Source organism: Gossypium hirsutum, chromosome A03 (genome assembly GCF_007990345.1).
Source record: "Gossypium hirsutum isolate 1008001.06 chromosome A03, Gossypium_hirsutum_v2.1, whole genome shotgun sequence".
Taxonomy (NCBI): domain Eukaryota; kingdom Viridiplantae; phylum Streptophyta; class Magnoliopsida; order Malvales; family Malvaceae; genus Gossypium; species Gossypium hirsutum.
The window spans coordinates 95,841,977-95,854,374 of NC_053426.1; the positions used below are offsets into that span (position 1 = coordinate 95,841,977).

Genomic DNA, 12,398 nt, shown 5'->3' on the forward strand with positions numbered 1-12,398 from the left:
TTAGCTTAGAGATTGAGAAAGATGAGCGGTATTGGGAACAAAGGGCGCGTATTAATTGGTTAAAATTAGGTGACAGGAACGCTGCCTTTTTTCCATAAGCAAGCGAAGCAAGCGATGCAGAGACAAGACAACGGAGGAATCTTATTAAAAAATTACAAATGGACTATGGTAGGGAAACGGAAGTTTAGGAGGAAATGGAAGAAATAGCAAGATCATATTTTCAACATCTGTTCTTGGATGGAAGAAGAGGAGATTATAATCACGTTTTAGAGGGAATTGATCGCTGTGTCCAAGAAGAAGACAATCTAAAACTCAAGGCACGCTACTCGAAAGAGGAGATACGTGAGGCATTAAAAGAAATGGGCCCAAAAGGCACCAGGAGAGGATGGTTTTCCGGTAATATTCTACCAGAAATGCTGGTCGATTATAGGGGAATAAGTCCAAAAGGCACCAGGAGAGGATGTTTTTCCGGTAATATTCTACCAGAAATGCTGGTCGATTATAAGGGAAGAAGTTTCATCTTATTGCCTTAACATACTAAACGAAGGTATGGATATGAGCCCAATTAATAAGACAAATATTGTGTTAATCTCGAAGGTGGTGAATCCCTTGAATATCACTCAATTTCAACCTATTAGCTTATGTAATGTGCTGTATAAATTGATTGCCAAAGTTATTGCTAATCGTCTCTGAATTATGATAAATAAATGTATTGATTCAGCACAAAGTGCTTTTGTGCCCAGAAAGTTAATCTTTGATAATGTACTACTGGACTATGAGCTTCTTCATACTTGAAAGCACAAGAGAATAGGGAAAAAAGGGTTTATGGAAGTGAAGCTGGATACAAGTAAAGCATATGATAGGGTCGAATGGAGTTTTGTGAAAGAAATAATGAATAAAATGGGTTTTGATTCAGATTGGGTTGACTCGCTGATGAAATGATCACTACTGTGTCTTATTCGGTGGCTATTAATGATAACATCGATCACACTTTTCTTCCCTCTAGAGGTCTCCAACAAGGGGGTCCTCTGAGCCCGTTTTATTTTTATTCTGTGGGGAAGGATTATCTAGTCTTATGAGGTCAGCATTGAAAGGAAAAATAGTTCGAGGAGTCAAGGCAAGCAGAAGTGGTCCACAAATTTCACATTTATTATTTGCAGATGATTGCATTTTGTTTGGGGTGGCTACAGAAAGAGGAGCAACCTCATTGAACCAGATTCTTCATGAATTTGAATCATGTTCTGGTCAAAAGGTGAACTATTCAAAATCCACCATTTTCTACAGCTCTAAGACAGAAGAGGGGGAAAAAAGAATGATCACCAGAGTGGTCGGAGTTCGTAGTTCAACCGATCCAGAACTGTATTTAGGCTTGCCGAATTTGGTGGGTAGGAGAAAAGAAGAGTCTTTTCAAAATTTGAAGGATAGATTCCAGGTACGAATTGAAAATTGGAGCATTAAGCATATTTCTCAAGAGGGGAAGGAGGTTTTTATTAAGGCCGTTTTACAATCCATCCCAACTTATTCAATGTCTTGTTTTTTACTTTCCAAGTCTCTATGTGCCGAATTGGAAGGATTAATAGTAAAATTCTGGTGGAAAACAAACAGGGGTAAGAAGGGCATTCACTGGTGTGCCTGGAAGGATATCTGTTCATTTATAGAAGAGGGAGATCTTGGATTTCGAAAACTTGACAAGTTTAATATCGCGTTGCTAGCTAAACAAGGTTGGCGTCTAATTACTTATCCAAATTCGTTGTTAGCAAGAGTTTTAAAAGCCAAATATTATCCATCATCTGATTTTTTAAGTGTTCAATTAGGTAACTTACCTTCACTTACCTGGAAAAGTATCTGGTCAGCTAAAGGATTGTTAGAGAAAGGGCTGTGTTGGAGGATTGGTAAGGGTGACCACATTTCCATCTGGTCAGATTCCTGGATTCCAGGACATGAAGCAGACGAGTTGCAGAATTACAGAGGAAATACAAACAAGGAGTTAGTATCAAAGTTGATTAATGAAGACAATAGAACATGGAAAGCAGATACTCCGGTTAATACCTTTAGTGCTGATATCGCGAAAAATATTATGCAGATCCCTTTGGCAAGATCGATACATGAAGATTTCCAAGCATGGGGAAGAGAACCATCAGGCATCTTTTCTGTTCGAAGCGCCTAAAAACTATTACAGAAGTCTACTCGATTTCCTAGTGACGAAATTATACAGGTCGAAAATAAAAATTTCTATAGAAAATTATGGAATTTACATATCCCTCGAAAATTAAAATTACAGTATGGAAGATCTCTTGGAACTATATCCCTACTTTTGCTAATCTCAAACTGAAAAAAGTGATTACTGAAGCTGGGTGTCCTAGATGCAGACAAGCAGAGGAAGATAGCAACCATGTTTTTCGACAGTGCCCTACAACGAAGGAAGTTTGGAGTCAATTAGGTTTTACTTGGGTACTCAATAATAATATTCAGAGTATATGGGAATGGCTCATATGGGTATTTACTCAGAGGACAAACGAGCAGTGTCGCCTTTACTGCTATGGGCTCTGGCTTATCTGGTCAAACAGAAACAAACTTATTTATGAAAATAAAATCTCAAATAGCAGAGACATTTCAAGACAGATAATAACTCAGAAATGCATGGGTTAGAGGAAAAACTACGTATCTGTGAAACAGGCAGACTCTATAACTAGGACAACCGAAGGACAAACGTAAGTATTCACTTCGATGCGGCTTTTGACCAGTATTCTTCCAAATCCACCACAGGGCTGGTGGTTAGAGATAGGCGAGGGGAAATTTTGGCGTCAAAGTCTGTCATTCACTCAAATGTTGCCTCACCGTTTGCAATGGAGGCATATGCCGGATTAGAAGCAGTAAGATTAAGGTTTTCATTGGGCCTCCAGGCATGTGGTATATTTGGTGATTCAAGAACCGTTATAACAAAATGTCAGAGCACGAAAAGAGACAAATCGATTATAGGAGGGATTACAAGAGATATTCAAGATGCGAAGCCATTTTTTCAAGAAATAGGCTTTCATTTTACCCCAAAAACAGCAAACGTTCTTGCGCATGTTATAGCAAAGGAAACATTGAAGGAAGGTGTGGGTTTTTACCTAGAGAACGGCATTTTAGAGTAGATTCAACAAGAGATGGAGAGGTTAAAGCAAAGATGTCCAGACTGATGATAGGATTTGGCCTTGGAAACGTATTGCAAAAGCCTAAAGATTTTCTGAAGATATGAATAGCTCTACTTTTAATGACTGTGACGACTCAGAGAAAAGAGAAATGACATTTAAGTAATCCAGTTGTTTCTGTCGACTGGAGATATTTTTTTAGGATTTAAGTTTCCTATTTTTCTTTTATTTTGTTAGCTATTTTAGTTGCCCGAGGTCCTTTTACTGCTTTTGGGTCTATTTCCCTATTATTTGATTTATTTGTATGGTGTTAGAACCTATTTGTTTTGAGTTTTAGGCCTAGTGTTAAAGCAAACTTTTGTTTTGTTTTCTTATTTAATAAATCCAGTCGAATTTTTTCAAAAAAAAAACTCAACTTATGAAAAAATTAATAATATATAAAAATTATGAGAAAAGCTAAAATATTATAAACTAAAAAAATAGAAACGGATTTTTTTATAGAAATTAATATAAATCAATAAAAAATTTAATAAAAAAATTAATCAACACATTTTTTTTACTAAAATCTCTTTTATATCAACTTACTCATTCGGATATTGCATAAAAAAACTATTTCTTTTATAGTGAATGTAACTAAGGTAAACAATAAAGCATATTTTCAGAACATAAATACTGGGTTATATATCTCACTATATTGATTTATTTAATTGTGGCTTTTAAGGAAATAGTTAATCTCACTTTCATGCACAAGTCAACTTATGGGACACCTAAAAAAAAAGTTTATCATCATTTATAGATGCAGCAATTACTTAAACAAATATGTGCTTCGACTAATTTTTTTATTAATTTATTTGTGTTATAAAATAATTAAATAAAATAATACTAAAAAATAACAAAAGATTAAATTAGTGGAAATTTTTCTTATATCTCATTTCATTCATATAAGGGTTCTATTTATAATTCATTATCATTTAATGCAACACATGTAAATGAAGCTTACTTAAGTGTTTCATTAACAAAACTTGCATATTTACTTTCATAATGAATAAGGGGGTTTTATCTCATAAATGAAGGGGTTAGAATATGGACATCCACATTTATTTGTAACACTTCCCCTTGGATGTCCACTAGAGAAAATTGTGCCTCATTAAAACCTTTATAAAGAAAAACCTTGTGGGATAAAAACCTAATGAAGGAAAAAGAGTACACAATCTCCTGTTACAAGTTGTCTCGTTAAAAACTTTTACTAGAAAAACCCAGTGGGACAAAACCTTGGTTAAAGGAAAATAGTGCAACGTGTTTTTTACTCCCCCGAATGACAATATCACATTACATCTTTCAGTTGACAGATTCCAATATTGTGTAATAACCTTTCAAACATTGAAGTTGACAATGTATTGGTAAAAAGATCTGCTAAATTATCACTAGAATGAATTTGTTGAACTTTTATGTCACATTTCTTCTCAAGATCATGATTGAAGAATAATTTTTGGTGAAATATGTTTCATTCTGTCACCTTTGATGTAATCACTCTTCAATTGAGCTATACATGTTGCATTATCTTCGTATAAGATAGTTGGCATCTTTTATTGTAAAGAAAAATTACATATCTTCCGAATATGTTGGGTTAATAACCTTAGCCAAACACACCCTCGGCTTGCCTCATGCATTGCAATTACTTCAACATGATTTGAAGAGGCAGCAACTAATGTCTACTTTGTTGAATGCCATGATATGACAGTACCTCCACATGTAAATAAATATCCAGCTTGAGATCAACATTTATGTGGATCCGATAAATATCCAACATCAACATAACCAACTAATAGGGATTTTGAATCATTTGAATAAAATAGCCCCATATCAATAATCCCTGTGAGATATCTAAATACATGTTTAATTTTATTTCAATGTCTACGAGTTGGAAAAGAACTAAATCTTGTTAATAAGTTTACAATGAAAGCTATATCAGGTCTTGTGTTGTTTGCAAGATACATCAATGCCTCTATGGCACTTAGATATGGTACTTCAGGACCAAGAAACTCTTCATCATTTTTGCAAGGACGAAATTGATCTTTATTCACATTTAATGATCATACAATTATCGGGGTACTAAATGGATGCGCTTTATCCAAGTAAAATTTCTTTAAGATCTTTTCTATATAAGTTAACTGATGGAAATGAATTTCATCTTTTAAATGCTCGATCTGCAGGCTAAGACAAAACTTTGTTTTTCCAAGATCTTTCATCTCAAATTCTTTCTTTAAATAATTTACTGCATTTTAAAGCTCTTTAGGAGTTCCAATAATATTTAGATTATCAATATAAATAACAATTATCAAAAAATCTGAACCAGACCTTTTTATAAAAACACATAGACAAATTGGATCATTTTTATAACCTTCTTTTAACAAATATTCACTAAGATGATTGTACCACATATGTTCAAATTGTTTTAATCCAATAAAAAAAAATTTTAATTTGATTGAGCAATTTTCCTAATAAACTTTGTATACTTTAAGGATTTTAAATCTTTCAAGGATTTTCATATAAATTTCACTATTAAGTGTACCATACAAATAGGCTGTAACAACATCCATTAGACGCATGTCAAGTTTTTCACATACTGCTAGACTAATAAGGTATCTAAACGTGATTGCATCCACCACATGAGAATATGTCTCTCCGTAATCAATGTCGGGCCTTTGCGAAAATCCTTGTACTACAAGTCGTGCTCTATATATTACGACTTCATTTTTCTCATTTCGTTTTCACACAAATATTCATTTATATCCTACTGGCTTTACATATTTAGGTGTTTAGACTATAGGTCCAAAACCTCATGTTTAGAAAGTGATTTTAATTCTTCTTGAATTGCGTCTTTTCATTTTGGCTAGTCTTTTCTATTTCTATATTCCCCAATAGATTTAGGATTAGGATCCTCATTTTCTTTTTGCTATTTCAATAGCAACATTATAAGCAAAATTGTTGTCGACAACTATATTTTTCTGGTTTCATCTTTTTCTCATATTGACATAACTTATTGAGATCTCCTTATTTTCATCATTTTCATTTTCACTTTTAGGTATCTGAATCTCTTCTTGAGTTTTATAATTAGTTATGTCATGGGTTTCTTTAAGAACTCTCGCCTCAACTATATGACCATCTTGAATGTTTGCTCATTTTCTTTTATGAGAATTTTTTATATTTGGAACCAACTAGTCTTCCACGCTTCAAGCGTGGATTACTTTCTTTTGTACTAATAGTTTGCCTTATTGAGACATCAAGTCGAATTGGAGCGTTCTCAGCTAGTATGTGTGATTTTAGGTTAGTAAATAAATCTAGTCGTTTGATTTGTAAAGTGAATTATCTATTGAACTTATTTGCATTGCTTTGTATAAGGATATTAGATAATGATAATTAATTTCAAGTAATTTATTCATCCAACTTTTTATTCTCTCCCCTAATGTTGGGAATGTTGTTTATGTTGTTTAACAAAGTGGCAATCAACAAATCATGCAGTAAATAAATCTCCAGTTAATGGTTCAACATACTTAATTATAGAAGGAGATTCATAACCAACATATATTCCCAACCTCCTTTGAGGAACCATCTTTTTGTGTTGTGGTGGAGCACTCGGAATGTATATTGCACATCCAAAAAATTCTAAGATGGGACTCCTGACCAAAAGCCAATTGTAATGGAGAGTATTTATTAGAACTTGTTAGCCTTGTAATAGCCCGTACCTAGGTCAAATTAGAACAGTGGTTTTGGGACCATAAATCTGAGGTCGAAATATTTATTTTATTATTTTAATAAGGTCTACAGCATGATAGATTAATTATGTGAAAGTTTTGTTAAGAAATTTTACCGTTTAAATGCTTAATTCGGTAAAAAGGACTAAATCATGTAAAGTGTAAAATTAGGGTTCTACTTGTTAAAAGAACTATTTGGCTATAAACTTGAAATATGGGAGTACCTTCTTGGTAATTAGTCCTTTAATGACATAGTGGAAGTGGTTGGATTGGTATTTTTGAAATTATTAAATGTTTAAAAGGTTATAATGGTAATTTAGTTATTAAAGGTTTAATAAAATAAAACAAAACCAAAAATTATGTTATATCATCTATCTTTAGCCGAAATTTGAAGTAGAAGAAGCTAAAATAGGGTTCCTCATTCGGTATTGATAATTCTTCAATTAGGTACAGATTTTGCTCAATTTTTAATGATTTCTATGTTTTTGAGATCGTTGCTTCTTATTCTAGCTAGCTCGTACCTCAATTTCTGAAATTGTTCATGATTTTGAATGATGCCATTGTTGAATATTTGAGTTCTTTAATGTTTAATGGAAGATTATAAAGGTTTAATGATAGTTTTAGAAGTTTTATAAAGTGATTTTTTTATAAAAAAGTCAAATAGGGATTAAATTGTGAAAATGTTAAATGTGGTAGTTAAAAGTGTGAAATAATGAAAGAAATGGGCTGCTAGAAGTCCCTATAAAATTCAGCTACCATGGGATTATGGTTGAATTGTGTAATTTTGCAATTTTATGTGTTAAGGACTAAATTACAAAGTAGTCAAAAGTATAGGGGTAAAATTTTAATTTAGCCGAAATGAATGTTTTAGGCTAAATTGAATTGAATGAAAGTTTGAATGAGTTAATTTGTTATTATATAGATCAAGATAAACAAATACCGAAACTAGATCGAGAAAAAAGAAAGGTTGACGAATAAACGATAGTTTTCATCCGAGCAACTCAAGGTAAGTTCGTATAATTAGAATCGAACTTTTATATGCTAGAAATTATTGAAATGAATGTGTATAATTGAAATAATTGAAATATGAATGCTTTATTGATGTAATGTATTTGTTCCCGAGCCTCGTTTGAACTGTATGGATTCATTGGATACAAGTGACATGTTACTGGGATTACCGTTTTGGTCGAGCTCCTACATTTGTTATGGACTCACCTCAGCTCGTATGAGCTTACCAATATATCAGCTCAAAAGAGCTTACTATTTCCAGGTCATCGGAGCTTACCGTTTCAGCTCAGATAAGCTTATCATTTCACCTCGATAGAGCTTACTGTTTATCAGCTCAAGAGGAGCTTACCGATCATGGCTCAAAAGAGCATATATGTTAATGAATTGATGGATTACTGATGATTGTTCACTTGAGTATCCTTTGAAGTTCTAATAAGTTCAACGGGCCTAAATACTGTTTATACGGATAAGTTACAAATTATAAATGTTACTAGTGTTATTTATATGATATGTAAATTTTGGAATGATGTAAAGAATTGTATTAGTGGATGATTTTATATAATTTTCAAATGACTAACATGTGATGTATACTTGTGATTAGGTGTTACTTAATTGAATTGTTGGCCTTTTAATGTTTCTTTAATTATGTATAAGTGGTAAGTTTAATTCTAAATTATACGGGCTTACTAAGCTATAAAGCTTACTCTGTTTCTTTTTCTATGTTTTTTTTAGAGGCTCGTTAGCTCACTCGTTTCAGACAAGTCAGAGTTGCGCATCACACTATCCAATTTCTGATCGGTACTTTTGATCTTGTGGATATATGTAAATATGGCATGTATAGGCTAGTTTGAAAGATGTTAGTTATGTTACTGGATATTATAACTTTGGCATATTTTTGTGTAAGTTAAGCCATGTGATTTGGCTTCTTTTGATGTTGTATTTTGGTTGAATTGAAGTATTCAATTATTGTGTGTTTTAACAAGGAATGATGGAATTGAATTATGCAAGAGAAGTCTTGTTATATTGATGTTAGATGAATGGATTATGCATGTTGTTAAATAGGTATTTGGATATGTAAATGGTAAGTTTTGGTATGACTTATAATGTGTATTGAAATGATTATTTTGGCTGTTTATTGAGTTATAAAAATGTGGTCAATTATGCTTATGAATGCTTGTGTTTATAGGGTGGCAAAATGGCTTTGAAAATAGCCTATTTTTGTCCACATGGGCAGGGACACGGGCGTGTGTCTCAGCCTAGTGTGACACACAGTCATGTTGCACGGCCATGTGTCCCCTGCTGTGTAAAAAAATTGAAGTCTGTATGCTCCACACGACTTCACACACGGGCATGTGACCGACCGTGTGGTACAAGTCAGTATACCCCCTTACATGGCACACGGCCTAGCACACGGGCGTGTGACTTGGCCGTGTTGCATAAGTTAGTATACCTTACATTTTCGGCACGGCCTGATACATGGGCGTGTGTGGCCATTTTGAAGGGCACACGGGCTAAACACACAGGCGTGTGGTTGGTCGTGTGACCTAAGTCAGTATCCTCTCCAGTTTTCAAACAGCCTGACACACAGGCTTGTCCTCGGTCGTGTGACACAAGTCAGTATGTATGCCTCATTTTCACACAAACTAAGACAGAGGCGTGTCTACTAGCAGTGTGAGGCAAACGGCCTATTCACACGGGTGTGTGGCACTAAAAAAGTGGAAATTTTTCTATGTTTCTGAAATTTTTAATATGTTATGATTTAGTTCCAAATGCATGATTAAAGCTTTGTATGCTTGTTTTAAGTACATATTGAATGTGAATGAATGATATAGACAGAAAATAGGTGTTATCAGATAAATAATTATTTTAAACTGAGTTACAAGTCCAGTAATGCCTCTTAACCTATTCCGGTGACGGTTACGGGTTACGGGTGTTACAGGCCTAAAGTTTACAAATGCTATTGTATAACACCCCAAACCCGGCCTAGATATTATGGTCGAATCTGGCGATGTCACATGATAGCGTTTAAAATTAAGTTGTCACAAAAAAATAATATTCATTTGTTTTCTGATAAACCGTAATTTATACATGTTTTTTATCCCATGCTTAACACATTTATGGATGATTTCTCCTTAGATTTGGTGAATTAGATGCTCCTAATTCTTTAATTTCATGTTTTATACTTAGATGAGCATAGAAAAGTAAAAAGAGCAAGAAACGGGCTGAAAATGAAGAAAATGGACCCACATGGGAAATCAACACGGCTTGAACTTCCTCACACGGGTGTGTCACATGGCCGTGTTTCTTTGGCAGGATAGAAGCATGACTTACACAGGTAGACTACACACCCGTGCCTATTCAACAGCCTTGACCACGAGCTAGAGTAATTGCACACGGGCATGTCCCTGTCGAGCCCAAGTATAACCCTATTCGAAAAAAGCCAATTTTGAGGGCTCTTAAGCATTCTAAAGCCTATTTAAACACCTAAAGAGGCACTTAGAAGGAGGGAAGCAGAGTAGGAAGCAAGGAATTACTCAAGGAAAGCCGATTGATCCATCTCAGAAGCTGAATTCATCATCAAGACTGAATATCTCCCTTCAAGTTCCTTTAAGAGTTTTGGGTTTCTTATATTTTGTTATCTTTATGCTTTTGAGTTGTTTTCTTTCGTAAGTATGAACTAAACCCCCTAAATACCTAAGAGGAATAAAACCTAAGACTGATCTTGTTATTATTATCTAAACTGTATGATAAATATTTGACTTGTTCTTAATTATGTGTTCTTAATTCTTGTTTTAATATTCCAGGATATTGATTCAAGCTAAGCTCTTATTCAGAGAAGGAACAGACCCTGTCTAAGAGTAAAATTTTCATAATTAAGTGGAGTTGATTGCGCGCCTAGAGATAGGGTGACAAGATTTTGCCGAATTAGGGTGAAACCTAATAAGGGAATCCATAGATTGAGTTAATGCAATTCTAGGGTGTTAATTAGAAAGATATTTCAATTATTCAACCTAGGGTTAGACGTTATTAGTCTCGAGAGAGATAATAATATAACTTAGAGATTTCTACGGATCAAGTCAAATGAATAAATTGTCTGATTCAGAATCAAATAACAAGTGAAGTCTAGGTGGATTTTTCCTTAGTTATTGTCTTAATCAATCAAATTTTCCCAAAAGTGTTTTCCCAAATTTTCTTTCTGTGCATTCTTAGTTTAGTAATTAGTTTAGATAACCAAATCTCTTAATTTTTAGGCTAGATAATAAAAAGGAAGTAAATACTATCGTGGTTCCTTTAAGTTCAACAATCCAGTCTTGCTAAACTATACTACTGTTCGATAGGTACACTTGCCTTAATCGTGAAAAAAAAGTTAGTCTCAAGAACGATTCATTCATAAATCTTTAAAACTTGTCACGAATATCATGTACCAAGTTTTTGGAGTCGTTTTTGGGGAACTAGGATATTAGGAACACTCGATTTTTATTACTTTAGCCATTTTACTTCTATAGCAATTTAAATTTTTATTTTCTTTTCTAATTCTTCATTTATTTTCTTCTGACAGGTTTTTTTAGTTTATGACTAGAAGAAACCCGTCAAGACCATTACTGTTCGATAGTAAGATTGATCGCACAGTTCGTAGAAACTTAAGAGAAATAATGCGAAGCTTAGATACACTGAGGAAGAGCAAGTGGACGATACTTCAACCACAACCGAGAAGATGGCTGAAAACTAAGAAAATCCGCTACCTCCTGCGATTGCTGCTAATCAGAATCCTGCTCCACGTACTATGTCTGATTATGCTAAACCTTCTTTAACAGGAACTGAATCGAGCATAGTTAGACCTGTTGTAGCTGCAAATACTTTTGAACTGAAACCTAACACAATTCAAATGATACAACAATTTGTTCAGTTTGATGGTTTGTAGGACGAAGATTCGAACGCTCACTTGGCAAACTCTTTGGAACTATATGATACATTTAAAATTAATGGCATTTCTGATGACGCCATTCACCTTCAGTTATTCCCTTTTTCATTGAGAAACAAAGTTAAACAGTGGTTGAATTCGTTACCACAAGGGTCAATCACTACTTGGGAACAAATGACCGAAAAGTTTTTACTAAAATATTTTTCGCCGGCTAAAATGGTTAAATTACATAATGATATCTCTTCTTTTGTACAGATGGATTTAGAAACACTCTACGATGCATGGGAGACATACAAGGACCTCTTGAGAAGATGCCCTCACCATGGGTTACCACTCTGGCTACAGGTTCAAACGTTTCATAATGGCCTGAATCCTTCAACTCGACAAATGGTTGACGCAGCCGCTGGTGGAACCATCAATAATAAGACACCTGAAGATACTTATGAATTTATAGAAGAGATGTCACTGAATAATTATCAGTGGCAAGTCATGAGGACAAAGCCAACGAAAACAGCCAGCGTTTATAACGTCGATTCGGTCACCATAGTCTCTAATCAGGTAGAACTCTTGAATAAGAAA

At 34.1% G+C, this 12,398-nt stretch overlaps 1 non-coding gene across 1 annotated transcript; it reads right to left on the reverse strand.

Moving 5' to 3' along the window:
- Positions 1-12,042: 12,042 nt before the first annotated feature.
- Positions 12,043-12,148, reverse strand: LOC121225794 (small nucleolar RNA R71). The gene has a single exon (XR_005923698.1). It is a non-coding gene; the product is annotated as a small nucleolar RNA R71 (small nucleolar RNA).
- Between the last annotated feature and the right edge of the window lie 250 nt (positions 12,149-12,398).